Here is an 18,685-nt window from a genome sequence, read left to right as displayed (position 1 = left end):
AAATCTTTTAGAAACTGCATACCAAACTGCATGTTAAAATTAGTGTATGTGTGCACGAGCTCATGGGTGCGCGCGTGTGCGCGCGCGCGCGCGCAAACACACACACACACACAAACACACACACACAGAGACACAGATAAAGATACTGTTTTGGCATTTTAGTCAATTTACGTACATAGTTCATTGGCCCTAGTTAAATTTATGAAGTTTATCTCTACCTCTGCCTCTACCCACACCACTGTTTTTGCGGCTTTTTCATAAAACTAGTCAGAAACTATGTATTTTAGTCTCTTGCGTTCCTTCTCCTCAGCTACAAGCAACCTCTTCATTTTGAATCAGTTCTACTTGCCTACAGTTCTCATGAAGTGAGGAAAATTTATGTAAAATTAAAAAATTTCTACCATCATGAAGAAAGATAGGAAAAGTGTTTGTAGAACACAGATTTGTCCCTTTCTCCTCACGGCAATTTTTCACTGATTGCACTGTGTTGATATGTACTTTCTTCATTCACTGTACATTTTGTGGAAAAGACAGTTTCTTCTTCTCAATGAATTCAATCATCACCGGTGGGAGACCCCCAAGTAAAAGCTCTGGCCATTCCTCTTAGTAAGTGCTATATGTAAATCCACAATGACAAGAAAGTCAAAGGCAGAGATATTGTTCTTGGGCAGGATGAAAGTTGCGATGCAAAAGAATGAGATTTATGACCAAAGACAAACTCATGCTCACAATCTTCTGCAAACAAGAAATCCCAAACTGTGTACTCTGGAAAGACAGAAACCATACTGGATATACAGAGTTGAAAATTAAAGTTTGAGTGAGATTAGCTACTATGAATATAATTAAAACATATGCAAGGTGATTAAGAAATGACTCAATTCTTAATTTGCATAAAGACAGAAATAAAAGAAAATCGAGAGACATCAATGTTTAGATATCAGGAAGCAGAGAAGAGTGTACCACATGTATTCATAAACCTGAAGTGAGAAGGAACCTAGCTTATATTTGGTTGAAAACAACTCTCTGATAAACCCTACATGAATCAACATTACCCTGAAGACTGTTTTGCTGACCAGTACTTAACTGGTGGCCAGCCTCCTTTCTGCCACACCCTAAGGTGATCAACCTCTGTGACAAGGCATGTAGACAACCAGGCTTCGTGAATAGACTGATCTAAGAAGTTAGCAGTTTCTTGATACACGGACAGTTAATCTCTATACATTGCACAAGTTCCTGGCCAGCATCATAGACTAACACAACTAAAAATATTCAAATGCTGAAAATCATAAATAAGATCCTTGTTAATATAAAACTTATTAAACTTTCCAGCAAAGTTCTGTCTAAGTCCTTGGGTATTGAAAGTAAATTGCTTAGTAATTTTTATGATGAGTTTTTCATGGAAACTGACAAGATTGAAATACAAATAAGAAATCACTTTTTATTTAAAATCTGTAGCTCCTGCTCTTTCAAAACCCCTGCCCCCATACCACTGTCACATACAATGCTTGTTAAAAATGCTGAAATCTGAGGTCACTATCAGTTTGAAGACACTGACAGGCTTTGGTTCACATAGAAAGATCAATGAAAAGTCATGAAAAGTGCATGACAGAAAAGCAATTAATTTTGTTATTTCAGTCATACACAGAACATAAACCACACTATTTCTCAGAAGACTGTGTTGATTATTTCTCAAGGTAAAAAACCTGCAAGAAGACATTCAGGCCTGCAAGCAAACTTCAAGAGGAACAGAGAGAGAATTAGTCAATGAATAGTTATCCATTCCCTTAAACCGCTAAGTACCAAGAACTGCTCACATCTTAGGATGAACTAAGAGGCACATGGCTCAAGTTAAAACATCTGATTTCCCCTGAAGCATACATTGAAATGTACAATTTGCATATTTTTAATGCCTCAATCAACTTGTTATAGAATATTCATACCCTTATTATTATGTGAGAGTGTTTGACTGTTACCCAGTAATCAAGCTCAGGAGATGGTCTGAGGATGAGATGAGCTCATAAATAGGCAAGCATGCCCACTGTAAAAGGTATACACAGAAGGGTGAACCAAATTTCCCCAGTCACACTGCATACACTCAAATATAACTGCAACTGTGCTCAGGTAGCTAACTCTCAGCCTTCATTTATCCAATTTGCAAATTTCTCCCTTCTAAAGAAACAGCTGCTTTTTATTTCAATGTCACGAGGAAATAAGACCATTAAGGATGAATTATTTAATCCACTTAAAAGTGTAAGTTATTTTCAAGTACCCACAAGCACCCTTAAGTACCCTCCAGCACCACTTACTTGCTGGTTACCTTTTGTTTATTGATGAAAGGCCAAAGATGAATTGATTGAGTGGGGAATAAAGGAAAACAACTGCTTTCTGTCACCAAGAAGCCAAATTAGTATTATTAATATTTTCTCATTAGTTACCAGAAAAAAAATAAAAACCTGTAAGATGAGGTTGATTTGTTATTTTTCTACACAGTAGGTACTAATGAGCGTTTATCTAACAAACTAAAAATCTGCCAAATATTAAACTAAATAATCTTAAACTTGGAGTAATAGTTAACAAATGCCAGCAATTCTTCTCACAGGCCTGTATGACTTCAGTGGATTTAGGAATAAATAAGTGTTAGAAAGACATTCTGTCAGATCAGGTATGCTGGAAAACTTGTCAAATTCAAACCTGTATCTACTTTCCTTTTGCTAAAATTATTTATTCTTAGTATGTAACACATGTACCTACTAAAAGACATTGATGTTATAACACAGAAAATACAAAATATTCACTGTATTCATGTCCTCACATATTACCATTTTACAAACACTGAAAATACAAGACACTGATAATAGCAGCACTCATCAAGAGGCAGTGACAGGAATTTCTCCCCCACCTCACTGAAATTCAAGGTGCAGATGCCTGAAGTCAGTTCACATCCTCCTGACCAGGGACAGTGGGATGCCTCAGCAGGTGTCTTAGTTTCCTTTCATGGTGGTCTGATAAAAATGCAATGACAAAGTGAACTGAAGGAACAAAAGGTTTACTCAGCTCACACTTCCACATTACTGTCCATCATGATCTGAACATTTGACATCATCCACCTTAAAGGAACTGATTACAGTCACCAACAGTCAAGAACAAAGAGAAAGGACTCACGATTATTACTTTCTCTTGCTACATATAATTCAGTATCACCAGGGAGTGGTACCTGTTGTCAGTTTAAACATCATCCTAATAGATATGCTAACAGGCCAACTCAATCTATGCAATCCCTCTAAGCATCCCCCTCCATGGTAATTATGGATTGTGTCAAGTTGATAAAAATAATAAAATAAAATAAAAACAAAAAAGCACAGCACAACTAATGACTAATTAGTAAAAAATGTTTTCTGTCCAACATAATCCATAGAAATGACACGGTAGAAGAAAGAACCTACTCCTGCAAATTGTTCTCTGATTTCAACATGTATCTACACATAGACACTTATGTAAACACACATGCTTTTACTAAATAACTATACAAAGAACTCTCTTGAACAATCAAAACCTATTGTATTTTCTGATATGTCAAGCATATATGCATAAAGTTCCAAAGAAGACATGCTGAACAAGGAAACAGGAAACACAATTCATGACTGAGTTCCAGATAACTGGGACACTGTGGATACTGCGTTGCCTAACCTAGGGTAAGAAACCCTGTGTGCAGCACAGGGACACAGCAACATGAACTACGCTTCAGTCTCAGTGCTGGGTTAGAATAATTATGGCAACCAACAGATTGGGAAAAGATATTTACTAATTCTACATCTGATAGAGGGATAATATCCAATATATACCAAGAACTCAAGAAGTTAGACTCCAAAGAAGCAAATAATCCTATTAAGAAATGTGCAGAGTTAACAAAGAATTCTTAACTGAGGAATTCCAATTTACTGAGAAACAACCAATGAAGCGTTCAACATCCCTAGTCATCAAGGAAATCAAATCAAAACAACCTTGAGATTCCACCTCACACAAGTCAGAATGGCTAAGATCAAAAACTCAGGTGACAACAGATGCTGGTGAGGATGTGAGAAAGAGGAACAGTCCTCCACTGTTGGTGGCATAGCAAGCTGGTACAACCACTCTGGAAATCAGTCTGGAGGTTTCTCAGAAAAATGGACATAGTACTACCTGAAGTCTCAGCTATTTCACTCCTAGGCAAATACCCAAAGATACCCCAATATATAACAAGAACATATGTTCCACAATGTTCATAGCAGTCTTTTTTATAATAGTCAGAAGCTGAAAAGAACCCAGATGTTCTTCAACAGAAGAATAGATACAGAAATTGTGTAATGGAGAACTACTCAGCTATTAAAAACAATGACTTTATAAAATTCCTAGGTCAATAAATGGAACTAGAAAATATTATCCTGAGTGAGGTAACTCAGTCATAAAAGAAGACTCATGGTATGGTCTCACTGATAAGTGAATACTAGCCTAAAAATCTCAGAATACCCATGAAACAATTCACAGTCCTTATGAAACTAAAAAAGAAGGAAGGCCAGAATGTGGATGCCTCAGTCTTTCTTAGAAGGGAGAACAAAACACTCACAGGAAGAAATAAAGGGTGAGATAGAGAAGCAGGGATTGAAGAAAACATCTTCCAGAGACTGGCTCATCTGGAGATCCATCCCATATGCAACCACTAAACTCAGGCACTATTGCTGATTCCAAGAAGTGCTTACTGGTAGGAGCCTGATATTAATGCCTCCTTAGAAGCTCTTCCAGAGTCATACTGATGCAGATGAAGGTGCTTACAACTAACCATCAGACTAAACATGGGGAACCCAATGAAGAATCTAGAGAATAGACTGAAGGAGCTGAAAGGGTCTGCAACCCCATGAGAAGAACAATATTATCAACTAACCAAACCCTCCACAGCTCCCAGGAACAAAATCATCAAGCAGTGAGCACTCATGGAGAGACCCATGGCTCCAGTTGCATATGTAGCAGAGGACAGCATTGTCTGGCATGCAGGAAAAGAGGCCTTTGGTCCAGTGAAGTCTTGGTGTACGAAATGACAAGGCGCTGAGGTGGAAGAGGGTGGTTGGAAGAGGAAGCACCTTCATGGTGGAAAGAGTAGTGGGAGATCAGATGAGAGTGGAGTGAAAGAGAATAACATTTGAAATGTAAATAAAGAGAATGTCCAATTTTTAAAAAGAAAAAAATAAATAAACTAGGAAGAATTAATTATAATAAAAGGTGAATATTAGTACATTAAAATAAAAGCTAAAACAAAGCAGAAAGGAAATATTTACAAATAAAAGAAGGATTGTGTCAAGGTACCATTTTCATAGAGCCATACCATTTAGACCTTTGATCTAAGGAAAGCAGAGAACTTTACACAGAAATCATCATCTGTCTTTTCTATATCTAAAACTCTGAGAGCCAGTGAGATGGCTCAGCTGGTAAAAGACACTCGTCACTAAATGTAATAACCTTAATTTGATCTCCAGAACCCACATAACGGAAGGGGATGATCCACTGCTTAAGCAGCTCTATGACTTTCCTGTGGGCTCTGAAGGACAAAGGTATGCACATGCTCATGATCCTCGTTACAATTTTTTAAGTGAAAATAAAGATGTGAAAAGTCAAACCAAACAGCTATCTACCCTCTATATCTCTCTTCCTACACACACACACACACACACACACACACACACACACACCGGAACACACACATGCTAGCATGAATGGAAAGGTTAAAATATGGAAACAGGTTTAAAAAAGAAAATTGCAACATAGGCTCAAGGTTCAGTGGCGGCTCCACAGCAGTAGTCCTAAAAGCACCTTGGACGTCTGTGGTAGAAACAGTCCCTGTGACTGTTCCAGAGGCAGCAGTTTCCATTTTGCAATAAAGGACTGTGTTATCTGGGAGTGCCTATGGTTGTAGAGATCTCTGCCAGCTACTACAAAAGGAAAATCTTCTCCTGTTAGTATAGAGTAAACCACTCAATCACTTACAAAGCATGCTCATTACAAAGTGTTGCTTTTTATAATGCAACTGTAGTCTGTCAATCCATAGGTTTCCCCTCTACATCTGTGTCAAAGAATATGTCCCTTCTGTAGTGTTTTGAATTTGCTTGACCTGGGGAGTGAAACTGTTAAGTGATGTGGCCTTGTTGAAGTAGATGTGGCCTCAGAGGAAGAAGTGTGTTACTGTGAGTGTAGGCTTGAGAGAGCTTCCTGCTAGCTGCCTGAGGATTCCAGTCTTCTTTCTTTTGCCTTCAGAACAAGATGTGAAAATTTCAGCTCTTCCAATGCCATGCCTGCCTGAATGCTACCGGGCTCCCTGTTTTAATGAAAATGGACTGAACCTCTGAACCTATAAGCCAGCTCCAATTAATTGTTGTCCTTTATAAGAGTTGCCTTGGTCATGGTGTCTCTTCACAGCAATGGAAATGCTGAGACACCTGGTGACAGTCCAAGAGGAAAGAGTCCACTGGAACATAGAAGACAAAATGAGTTTTGTGAAGGTTACACGTGAAATCCTGAATATTTGATAACCCTCCATGTCTTCTTCACTCAGACTTCAGGAGTTTTTAAAATCAGATAGGATGTTCTGGTTTCTCATGATGTAATACTAGCTCAGGGATTCTCCTTGCTCCTAGATGAGATTATAGACAAGGTCAAAGAGGTGAAGCAGTGTCAGACTTGTCCCCATAAAGCAGCAAGGCAGGCAAACTAAAAAAGAAGGTTTTGGCATTAGAGGGCTCTGATTAAGGAAGAAAGCAGGGGCAGAGAGCACAAGTAACCCACAGACAGCTCTTTCAGTCTGGAAAGTATTATGTGAAATTTACCGATTACACACATCTTTCATAAAGTCAAGGGGTCACAACACAGGCGAACTGTGTTTGCCAAAGACTGCCAGAGCGCAGAGCTGTGCCATTAGGGAAAGAAACTCTCAGTAACCATTGAGAGAAGTCAAGGGTAGAAGGCAGCGTGACAAGCTGAACTTAATCCTTCTTGTCAGGTCGTCCAGCACCAGGGGGTGGTGGACAGAGACAGACAGGAATCTGGCAAAGGGAGGAATGTAACCCTGCTTCAGGGAAATCAGGGAAGTCTTTGCCTGGGAGCTATGTTCAGTCCTGTCACCGAGCCCTAAAGGGAAAGGCAGGTTATTACATTGACCCATTCTAGCTATTTAATAGAAGCATTAAGATGTGAATGCAGGTCAGATTGCTATCTTAAGCTTATTTGGTTAACCTCAGCAAATGTATAATTTGAATTTTCATCAGAACATATATATTTTGCATAGAATTTACACATGCTTATCAATAAAATTTGCAAGTAAATGTAAAAACAATATTAACAAAAAAATAGAAACCTTAACCACTGAGCTCGGTAAGTTTTATTCTATCTTTTCTAGTACTTCTTTTACATTTGTAAAGTAAGCTAAGCATCAAGTGTACACATTACCCTATATTATAAACCTAAAAGATTATCTGTGGTTGTATCAGCTCAGGAAGCACAGCTATCTTTCATGTCCACTACACTGGGACTAACGGCATTTCCCAATGCTGAGAAGAGGCCATGACACCATTACTGCAGCCAGCATCCCCACAGACAGGCCATCAATCACCGAGAAAGCAAAGGCCCTCTCCAGAAAAGCACAGAGCCTCATTTTCCTTTCCTGTGGCCTCGTTACAAAGCATGACCTCTTTATTTTCCTTTAAAAAACTCTGTTGTTGTTTCTTGGTGGACACAGACATCTCTGTTTCACAGTCTCCTAAGCAAAATAAGGCTATTGGTTTGTTCTAACTGAGATGTAGCTGTACTGGAGGTTGGGCCACACATTCATGCAGTTCACACCTAAGGTTAGCGTTCTGCTTCACAGAGTAAAATTACAGAACAGGGCTTCAAGGGCTAGTGAGGTCATCAGTGGGGAAATAAAGACACTTGCCATAAGGCCTAAAGATCTGAATCCTATCTCTGGATAGAAGGAGAGAACCAACTGCCATAGATTGTATATGTAGGTGTGTACAGGCAGACATGCATATACACAGACACACAGACACACATACAAGTAGTTGCACATTTTAAAACCATCTAAAAAAGGCTTTCTTTAAGATTCATGATTAACCATTTGCTTTTCATTTCCTAGACCAAAATCTTGCTGAGCATGTAGTTCAGAAATAGAGTGCATGCCTAGCAATTTGTGTGTGTGTGTGTGTGTGTGTGTGTGTGTGTGTGTGTGTGTGTGTGTATGTGTGTGCATATTTATTTACGTACATAGTTTATTCCTCAGTATTGCCTGAAAGAAACCCAAAGGAAGGATTCAAAGATTAACCTTGACTAATCTGTTTGTATGATTTTCATGAGGCAGGATTTTATAGCATTGGGTATAACCTCAGCCAAATCCCCATTTTCCCTCTGAAGAAACAGGCTGACTCCATGATCTACTTCAAATTGGCAATTCAGGAGGTTAGGCCTAAAAACCCAGGCTTCAGGCAGCTAGTTAGAAATTGTCCCACTGTATGGCCTGAACCATGAATAAGTTTCCAGCACTCTCTCTCAGTAAATAGTTCCGGAATGTCTCTAAGAGATAGAGTCTCCTAACCTGGAATCCCTCAACAACAGATCCCAGCCCCCTTACCCTAATAATGGTTTTGGAATGCCCCTAAGAGATAGAGCAAAATAAGGTCATCTACACTCGTATTTCCCTTTAAATGGAGCTATTTGAGTGTTTCTCTATCTTAGTAGCGGGAGACCTCAGCATGCTAGACTTCTGCAGAATAAAACAACCTCTGTGTTTACATACTATTTAAGTCTAGGGTATCATTCTTCACTGAATCATGGAGCCTCACATCTCTAAGATTTTAGTAAGACTTTCCACTGTGTATAAGACTGTTGCTTTCAAATATTAATACTCCTTTTCTTCTGCTTTTTACCAGTGATGATCAACCTGCATGAGTGATGTGGTGCGGTTTTATGCTCATCTAACACAGCCAATCAGCGAGCTTCTTGGAATGTTTTGGCAACTTTTTACTTTTTTGATGGCAACTTCTACATATGTCATTGCTTTCTATTTCAAATGTTAGATTTAAAAGTTCTGCCATGGAGCCCTATGTGAGAGCTGAAGCAATTATGTTTCTATGAAAATGGAAAGTTCACCTTTGCAGATTCCTGGGTTTTCTGGGTTGAATTGTCTCATAAATCCCAAGATGGAAGAATTCTTATGTCTTTTTCCCTATTCTTTGAAAGCTTCATGTATCTAGACAATGTATCTTGATCATATTCCCCACTCACTACTCCCATTCCCTCCTCCCAGGGGCCCCCTCGAATCTCTTTCCCAACCACATGCCTTCATGTTATAACTGCTTGTTTGCTTACTTAATATAACCACTAAGTCCAATTAGTGCTGCCCATATGTGCATGTACATAGGGTCATGTATAGCTTTCCCGTGGCCATATTCCTAAGAAAAATATTCTTCCTCCTGCACTGCCAAATAGCTCTTCTCTTCAGCTAGCAGTGTATACTTGGGAAACCCTCCCTTCCCAGGTTTAAATTTTTAACTGGTTTTGTCTTGAGAATAATGTGGTGGGGAAAAAAAAGGATGTGTAGGGATGGGTTAACCAAAACGAAGAACGTATAAAGAAGCATAATGAAAGCCTGATAGTCTGTAACTGATCTCTGTGTCTTTTTCATATTGCTTATCATTTCAGGCTATCATTAAATAGATATTTTATCAGAAAAGTTTAAATGTCTCTATGATACGTTTTTGCATGTGGTCTTTGAGAATTTATCAGCCAATAAGTTAAATTTAAGCAAGAGTTGCAATATGTCTTGTTTTGTTCCAATGATTGAATTCCATCCATTTTTATCATTGAAGATATTCAGAAGATATTATAGACATTAATGGATACAAATATTTTTTATTGATTATTGTCTTATCACTGAACAAGTTCCTGACAGAGACAACTAAGGGGGTGTGGTTGGTTTTGTCCTATGGTGATTCAGGTCATGATGGAAGGTATAATAGAGAAAAATCTGTTAATATGATCACAGCATGAAGTACAAAGAGCTATCTAAGTTTGAAAACTATCAGCAAAGAAATGGGATTTTTGCTTTGAGGAAATTGGAAGATACAGTTCTTGGGTCTTTGGAACTGGTTTGTGGGAAGAACATAGAATATTCTGTCGATGTAGACGCGAGGAAATATAAAGTTGTGAAAGGGGCTTAATGCATAATACCAAAGGGAGGCTGAGGGCTGAAAGCAATGTGAACTTCCTGCACTCAGGAGGTCTCCAAGGGGGACTGTAGCTCTGCTCGTCACTGGACTAGAGGCAGGTTGCGTTGTACATTAGGACTATATTCATACACACTTTGTGTTCTAAAATTTAGTAGCAGGTTGGCTTTATATAAAATGCACATGGATCAATATTAGAGTCACTGAGGGAACATTCTCTTTGGCTAAGACTCAGAAAGAAGGCACCTGAGCAAGATCATATTTGAGAAGCTGATCTGAGTGCTTTTAGGTAAAGGCCATGAGCTTTCTCATGTGTTAGAAGTGGGTTCAGTTGGTGTACTGTGTTATAACATGACAGGACAACACAGTATACAGTTGTTCTTGGCAAATCTCCTGCCCCAGCTTCCCGAGCGATTTGATTACAGGAGTGAGCCACTAACTTCAATTCTTGAGGCTTATTTTTTCTGGTATGTGTGTGTGTGTGTGTGTGTGTGTGTGTGTGTGTGTGTGTGTGTGTGTGTGCCTAATTTTTAAAATTATTTTTTATTTTTAAATTATAAAATAATTATATAATTTACTCATTTGTTTGCTTCCCTCTAAGCCCTCCTATCTACTCTTCCTTGCTCTTTCAAACTCATGGTTTGGGGCTTATTTTTTAAATAGTACCTGTTATCTTCAGGGGATTCTATTGTACAAGTCAAAGCCACCTGGCTTTCTTTTATTTAGATTAATTTCATACTGAATTCTCAGTCACTGTAGCTTTTGAAGAGTAGGCTCCTGTGATCAGTGATATCTGAAAGATGTCTTTTTTCTAAAAATATAAACTTGTTTGTAAAAGCATTGGTAACCTTGCACTTTAAATAGATCTTTTAGTGCAAAAGGCAGCTACCTGACCATGCAAAGTTTGTTGATCAAAAACCATGGACAAGGAAATATTACCTCTTATAAAACCTCTAGAGCATGTTCTTTTATAAGTTACCCATATTACAGGTTTCACACTTACACCTACCATACACTCTTCTGCTGACTTTCACTATCATGTTAATGGACTCACAGTCATCCCATAACAAACCACTCCCATGGCCCAAACCCTGTATTAGCTACTTTAAATTTCCTTAACAATTGCTTTTTTTTTTCTTTTTTTTAACAACTTTATTTTACAAAACAAAGATAAATGTACAGATTTTAAGCATTTTTTGCATAGAATTATACAATACATTTTTGTTAGTACTTTTTTTTTAAAGGTTTGATAGTGTGATAAAGATCCCACAAGTAATAATGAGCATAAAGTACATGTAAAACAAGATGCAACCTGGAAATAGTCAAAGTTTTCTTGGTGTGTAAAGTTTTTTTTTTTTTTTTTTTACAATGAGCAGACAGTACAACCCGGAATTTGTCAGTGTGTTCTTGGTGGGTAAGGATTGAACATGACTATTTTTTGTTTTGTTTTGTTTTCTTTTCTTTATTTCTTGGACTTCATACAGTCTGTGAGTTGTTTCTGGGGCAGTGCAAGCCTCTGGGGTTACCATCCCACTATCAGTGACTGCATATTATGTCTCTTCTTTTGTGACTGGGTTATCTCATTCAGGATGATATTCTCTACATGCAGCCATTTTCTTAAGAATTTGGTTAAGTCATTGTTTCTGGTGGCTGAGTAGTATTCCATTGTGTAAATGTACCACAATTTTTGTATCCATTTATCTTCTGAAAGACATCTGTATTCTTTCCAGCTTCTGTCTATTATAAATAGAGCTGCTATGAACATTGTGGTGCATATATCTTTGTTGTGTACTAAAGTCTCTCTGGGGTATATGCCCAGAAGTGGAATAGCTGGGTCTTCAGGTAGTACTATGTCCAATTTTCTGAGGAATCGCCAGACTGATTTCCAGAGTGGTTGTATTAGTTTGCAACCCCACCAACAGTGGAAAAGTATTCCTCTTTCTCTGCAACCGCACCAGCATCTGTTGTCATCTGAGTTTTGGATCTTGGCCAATCTGACTGGTGTGAGGTGGAATCTCAGGGTTATTTTGATTTGCATTACCCTGATGGCTAAGGATGTCCAACACTTCCTCAGATATTTCTTAGCCATTCGATATTCCTTAATTGAGAACGTTTTGTTTAGCTCTGTACCCCATTTTTTACAGGGTTATTTGAATCAATAGTGTCTAGCTTTTTGAGTTCTTTGTATACCTTGGATTTTAGGCCTCTATCTGATGTGGAGTTGGTAAATATCTTTTCCCATTCTGTTGGCTGCTCTTTTGTTTTTATGACAATGTCCTTAGGCTTACAGAAACTTTGCAACCTCATTAAGTCCCATTTGTTAATCTTTGACCTTAGTGCTTGAGCCATTGGTGTTTTGTTCAGAAAATTTTCTCCTGTGCCCAATGGGTTCTAAGGTTTTCCCTACTTTCTTATCTAATAGTTTCAGTGTATCTGGTTTAATGTGGAGATCTTTGATCCACTTACACTTGAGCTTTGTACAAGGAGATAAGAAAGGGTCTATTTTCATTCTTTTGCATGCTGAGGGCCAGTTGGACCAGCATCATTTGTTGAATAGGCTGTCCATTTTCCATTAAATGTTTACGGCCCCTTTGTCAAAAATCAGGTGACCATATACGTGAGGGCTCATTTCTGGATTTTCTATTCTATTCCATTGATCCACATGCCTATTTCTGTACCAGTACCATGCAGTTTTTAGCACAATTACCTTGTAATATAGCTTGAGGTTAGGAATAGTGATTCCTGCAGATGTTTTCTTGTTGTTGAGGATGAATTTCACTATTCTAGGTCTTTTGTTATTCCATATGAAATTGCACATTTATCTTTCCAATTCTATGAAGAACTGGGTTGGAATTTTGAGGGGGATTGCATTGAATCTGTAGATTTCTTTTGGTAGGATGCCCATTTTTAAAATGTTGATCTTTCCAATCCATGAGCATGGGAGATCTTTCCATTTTCTGAGATCCTCCTCAATTTCCTTCTTTAGAGGTTTGAAGTTCTTGTCATACAGGTCCTTCACTTGCTTAGTTAGAGTCACACCAAGGTATTTCATAGTTTTTGTGACAATTGTGAAGGGTACCTTTTCCCTAATTTCTTTCTCCACATGTTTGTCCTTTGAGTATAAGAAGGCTACTGATTTGTTTGAGTTAATTTTGTATCCAGGCACTTTGCTGAACTTGTTTATCAGCTGTAGGAGTTCTCTGTTGAAATTTTAGGGGTCACTTAAGTACACTATCATGTCATCAGCAAAGAGTGATATTTTTATCTCTTCCTTTTTAATTTGTATGCCCTTGATCTCCTTTTGCTGTCTAATTGCTCCAGCCAGGACTTCCAGTACTATGTTCAATAGGTAGGGGGAGAGTGGGCAGCCTTGTCAAGTCCCTGATTTTAGTGGGTTTGCTTCAAGTTTCCCACCCTTAAGTTTGATGTTGGCTGTTGGTTTGCTGTATATTGCTTTTATTATGTTTAAGTATGGGCCTTGGATTCCTGTTCTTTCCAGGACTTTTAACATGAAGGGGTGTTGAATTTTGTCAAATGCTTTCTCAGAATCTAGTGAGATGACCATGTGATTTTGTTCTTTGAGTTTGTTTATATGGTGGATTACATTGATGGATTTCCTTATATTGAACCATCCCTGCATTCCAGGGATGAAACCTACTTGGTCATGATGAATGATCGTTTTGATGTGTTCTTGAATTCAGTTTGCAAGGATTTTGTTGAGTATTTTTGCAACAATGTTCATAAGTGAGATTGGTCTGAAGTTGTCTTTCCTTGTAGGGTCTTTGTGTGGTTTAGGTACAAGGGTTATTGTAGCTTCAAAAAATGAGTTAGGTAGTAATCCATCTGATTGTATCTTTTGGAATAGTTTGGAAAGTATTGGTGTTATATTCTCAATAAATGTCTGATAAAATTCGGCATTGAACCCGTGTGGACCTGGGATTTTTTTGGTTGGGAGGCTTTTGATGACTTCTTCTATTTCTTTAGGTGTTATAGGATTATTTAGATGGTTTACTTGGTCCTGGTTTAACTTTAGGATCTTGAATCTATCTAGGAATTCATCCATTTCCTCCAGATTTTCCAATTTTGTGGCGTATAAGTTTTTGTAGTAGGATCTGATGATTTTTTGAATTTCCTCTGTTTCAGTTGTTATGTCTCCACTTTCCTTTATGATTCTGTTAATTTGTATACTCTCTGTTTGCCCTCCAGTTAGTCTGGCTAGGGGTTTATCAATCTTGTTGATTTTCTCAAAGAACCGACTTTTGGTTTTGTTGATTTTTTCAATTGTTCTTTTTTTTTTTTTATTTGGTCTATTTCTGGCCTAATTTTGACTATTTCTTGCCATCTTCTTGAGTATGTCTGCTTCCTTTTGTTCTAGGGCTTTTCGATGTGCTGTCAGGTTGCTGATGTAAGCTCTCTCCAGTTTCTTTTTGGAAGCACTTAGGGCTATGAGATTTTCTCTCAGTACTACTTTCATTGCATTCCATGGGTTTGGGTATGTTGTGTTTTCATTTTCATTGAATTCTAGAAAATCCTTAATTTATTTCTTTATTTCTTCTTTGACCCTGCTATCATTTAACAGAGTGTTGTTTAGTTTCCATGTATATGTGTGCTTTTTGTTGTCTTTGTTGTTGTTAAAGACCAGCCTTAGAACATGTTGATCTGAGAGGATGCATGGGAGTATTTCAATCTTCTTATAGCAATTGAGGCTCGTTCTGTGTCCAATTATGTGGTCAATTTTCGAGAAGGTGCCACGGGGTGATGAGAAGAAGGTGTATTCTTTTACTTTAGGAGGATATGGTCTCTAGATATCTATTAATTCTAGTTGGTTCAAAGTCTCTGCTAGTTTTGCAGTGTCCTTGTTCAGTTTCTGTTTCCATAATCTGTCCATTGGTGAGAGTGGGGTATTAAAGTCTCCCACTATTATTGTGTGGGTTGAAATGTGTTTTTTGAGCTTTAGTAGGGTTTCTTTTATGAATATGGGTGCTTTTTTATTTGGAGCATATGTTAAGGTTTGAGAGTTCCTCCTGACAGATTTCCCCAGTAATGAGTAAAAAGTGTCCTTCCTTATCTTTTTTGATAACTTTTGGTTGGAAATTTACTTTAATTTAGATTTTTAGTGGATATTAGAATAGCCACTCCAGCTTGCTATTTGGGGCTGTTTGCTTGGAAGTTTTTTTTCCCACCCTTTTACTCTGAGATAGTGTCTGTCTTTGTCTCTGAGATGAGTTTCCTGTATGCAGCAAAAGGCTGGATTTTGTTTATGTATACAGTCTGATAGCCTATGTCTCTTTATTGGGGAGTTGAGCCCATTTATGTTAATAGATATCAAGGAATAGTTGTTTCTGTTTCCAGCCATTATTGCTTTTGTGGGTTAAGTTGTGTCTGTGTCCTTTTTCTTCTTTAGTTTTCTTGCTTAGGAGTTTTCTTGTTTTTACTATGATGTATTTTCCCTCATTGTGTAGGGTTTTTCACCTATAATTTGTTGTAGTGCTGGGTTTGTGGTCAGATAATGTGTCAATTTTGATTTGTCTTGAAATATCGTCATCTCTCCATCTATGGTGATTGATAGTTTTGCTGGGTATAGCAGCTTGGGGTGGCACTTGTGCTCTCTTAGTGTGTGCATGATGTCTGTCCAGGCTCTTCTAGCTTTCATAGACTCTGTTGAGAAATCAGGTGTGATTCTGATTGGCCTGCCTTTATATATTACCTGACCTTTTTCCCTTACTGCTTTTAGTATTCTCTCTTTGTTTTGGGCACTTGGTGCTTTGACTATTATGTGTCAGGAGGTATTTCTTTTCTGGTACAAACTATTTGGAGTTCTGAAGGCTTTTTTATGCACGTGGTCATCTCATTCTTGAGGGTAGGGAAGTTTTCTTCTATGATTTTGTTTAAGATATTTACTGTGCCTCTTAGTTGATACTCTTCTCCCTCTTCTATTCCTATTATCCTTAGGTTCGGTCTTCTCATTGTGTCCTGGATTTCCTGGACATTTTGAGTTAGGAGCTTTTTGTTTTTTGCATCTTCTCTGGCTGTTTTGTCTATGTTTACAATGTTGTCTTCTGCCTCCCGAGATTCTCTCTTCCATCTCTTGTAATCTATTGGAAATGGTTGCTTCTGTGACTCCTGATTTCTTTTTTAGGTGTTCTACCTCTAGGGATATCTCTTTTAGTTTTTCTTTATTGTGTCAATTTCCATTTTAAACTCCCTCTTCCATTCCTTCATCTCTTTGGTTCTGTTTTGCTCTAGTTATTTGAGTTCTTTGAGTGTTTTTCTTGTTTCCTCTTTAAAATCTTCTGAATCTTTTTGCTTTTCCTCTTGTTCTGTTTAAGTATCTTTATCAGCATCTTGAGGTATGATTTCAGGTCTGTGTCTTCTTTTCCTGGAGTGTTTGGCATATGATGTTTGCTCTTATGGGTGAGCTGGGTTCTGGTGTTGCCAGGTTGTCTTGGTTTTCTTGGTTTTCTTTTGCTTTCCTCTTGCCATTCTGTGGTCAGTGATATATTCTCCCCTTTCCCTTGTATCTGGTCTGTGTCCCTGGATGTCCACTGGTCTAGGTGGCAGATGGGCCGCGCCCTGTTCTGTGCCTCAGAGTCCCAGGGTGGGAACAGAAGTTCCAATGTTGTGTTCCTTGTCCCTGGAAGGGGCAGGGCGGGGAACAAGCTTTCCGTGCGCACTCCGCAGAGATCTCTCTGCTCCCTGGCTGCCTAGATCTCCTACTCACCAGTTTTTAAACCTTTAGGACCTGCTGGTCCAGGTGGCAGATCAAATTATTGCTTTTTTTTACATAGTTCTACACATTAAAATTAAATTCCCAGCAAGCAAAATTTACACCTTGAATTATAACTCTTGGAAATATCTCTACACCATAATTAATTAATTTATTCACTATCCTTCCAGGTCTCTCTGAATTTTCTCTGGTGCCTTTCAAATACTAGATGGTGATTAAGTAATTGTTGAATTGATTTTTTTTCCTAATTCTACCATTTTACTGATTCATTTACAAGTTGTACTATCAAGTTTATGGTATGAACTTTACTTAAACCAAAACTATAATTCTCCAGATTTTTCTAGCACTTTTGCTTTTCATCTTCTCCTTCTTGCTCCTTTTTTTTTGTCTCATGTGACATGTGTGTGTGTGTGTGTGTGTGTGTGTGTGTGTGTGTGCGCGCGCGTGCGCGCGCATTTGGAATTAAATTACTTAGTTCTCATTGGATTATATATCACCTCAGAAAGTGTGAGGAAAAGCCAAGTCCTGTTTTATGTCTTATTCTACTACCTCAGTTAGTGATCTCAATAGAGATATCTATTGATATAAATGTTAGTATTTTGCTATGTTCAGGAAAAGAAATGTAAATGCAGAGTCAGCAGAATTACAGAGAAAAATCATTCACATCCACGAGGCTCTCATTTCTGACCGACCATCCAAGGCAATCCTAGTCTTTACTCTTGCCTCTCCACAAGCCCACAGAGCAGGACCAGTGTGATGAGGGAAGTTGCTTACTTTACCTGTGGCTGTGACAAATACCATGATGAGAGAAACTTTAGAGATAAAGTCTTAGTTTTGCTTAGAGTTCATGGAATAGAGTCTACCAGGATGGAAGAGGCATAGTAGCAGTAATGGGTAGGACAGACTCAGGAGCAAGGAGCTGGCTGTTTATACTGCATGGGCATTCAGATGCACACAGTAAAGTAAGGCTGGGTTATAGAGCCTAAAGCCCATCCCCAGTGTCCTACTTTCTACAGTGAATTTCAAACTTAAAAATTGTAAAGTCTTTCCAAACAGTACCACCATCTTGGAACCAATTGTTCAAGCAAATGCTTACATAAGGAACATTTCACATTAAAACAATATAAATATAAGCCAAGAGAACCCCTCTCCTCCCATGCCTGGCTCAGAAATGAGGAAGAAAGGATTGATTGTAGGAGCCTGAGGGGTTGAGAATACCAGAAGAACTCAGACCATAGCATCAACTAATTATGACTCATAGGGGTTCACAGAGACTGAAATGACAAACGTAATCCAAGTATTATTGGTCTAAGTTAGGGTCCTGTGCATCTACTTTATGGTTTTTAGCATAGTGTTCCTTTGGGACTGCCAATAATGGGTGTAAAGGTTATTCTGACTCTTTTGGCCAGGCTTAAGATACTTTTCCTCTTACTGGATTGCCTTGTCCAGCCTTAATGTGAGGGATAGTTATTAGTCCTACTGTAACACTGTGTTCAGTAGGAGGCCTGCTTTTTCTTTCCTTTGTATGTTTGGTTGGTTGGTTGGTTGGTTGGTTGGTTGGACTTTGTTTTATTTTGTTCGCTTATTGTTCTTTGATTTTTCTATTTTGCTTTTTTGCTGTTGTTTTGTTTATTTTCTATTGTTCTTTTTTTTTAAGGAAAATGGAGGACAAATGAATCTGTGGAAGACTGAAAGTGCACAGAAAGACTTGGAAGAG

At 38.2% G+C, this 18,685-nt stretch overlaps 1 protein-coding gene across 7 annotated transcripts in view; it reads right to left on the bottom strand.

The window, feature by feature from the left end:
• The window catches only part of NRG3 (neuregulin 3), a gene marked incomplete at both ends in the record, with an annotated part of 1,026,196 nt that overhangs the window by 120,683 nt on the left and 886,828 nt on the right, over positions 1-18,685 (bottom strand). The gene's annotated exons all lie outside the window — the stretch shown is intronic.

Source organism: Micromys minutus (assembly GCF_963924665.1).
Source record: "Micromys minutus genome assembly, chromosome: 12".
Taxonomy (NCBI): Eukaryota; Metazoa; Chordata; class Mammalia; order Rodentia; family Muridae; genus Micromys; species Micromys minutus.
Note: the sequence above shows the minus strand (reverse complement) of the source record. Positions and strands in the feature narration are given on the sequence as shown.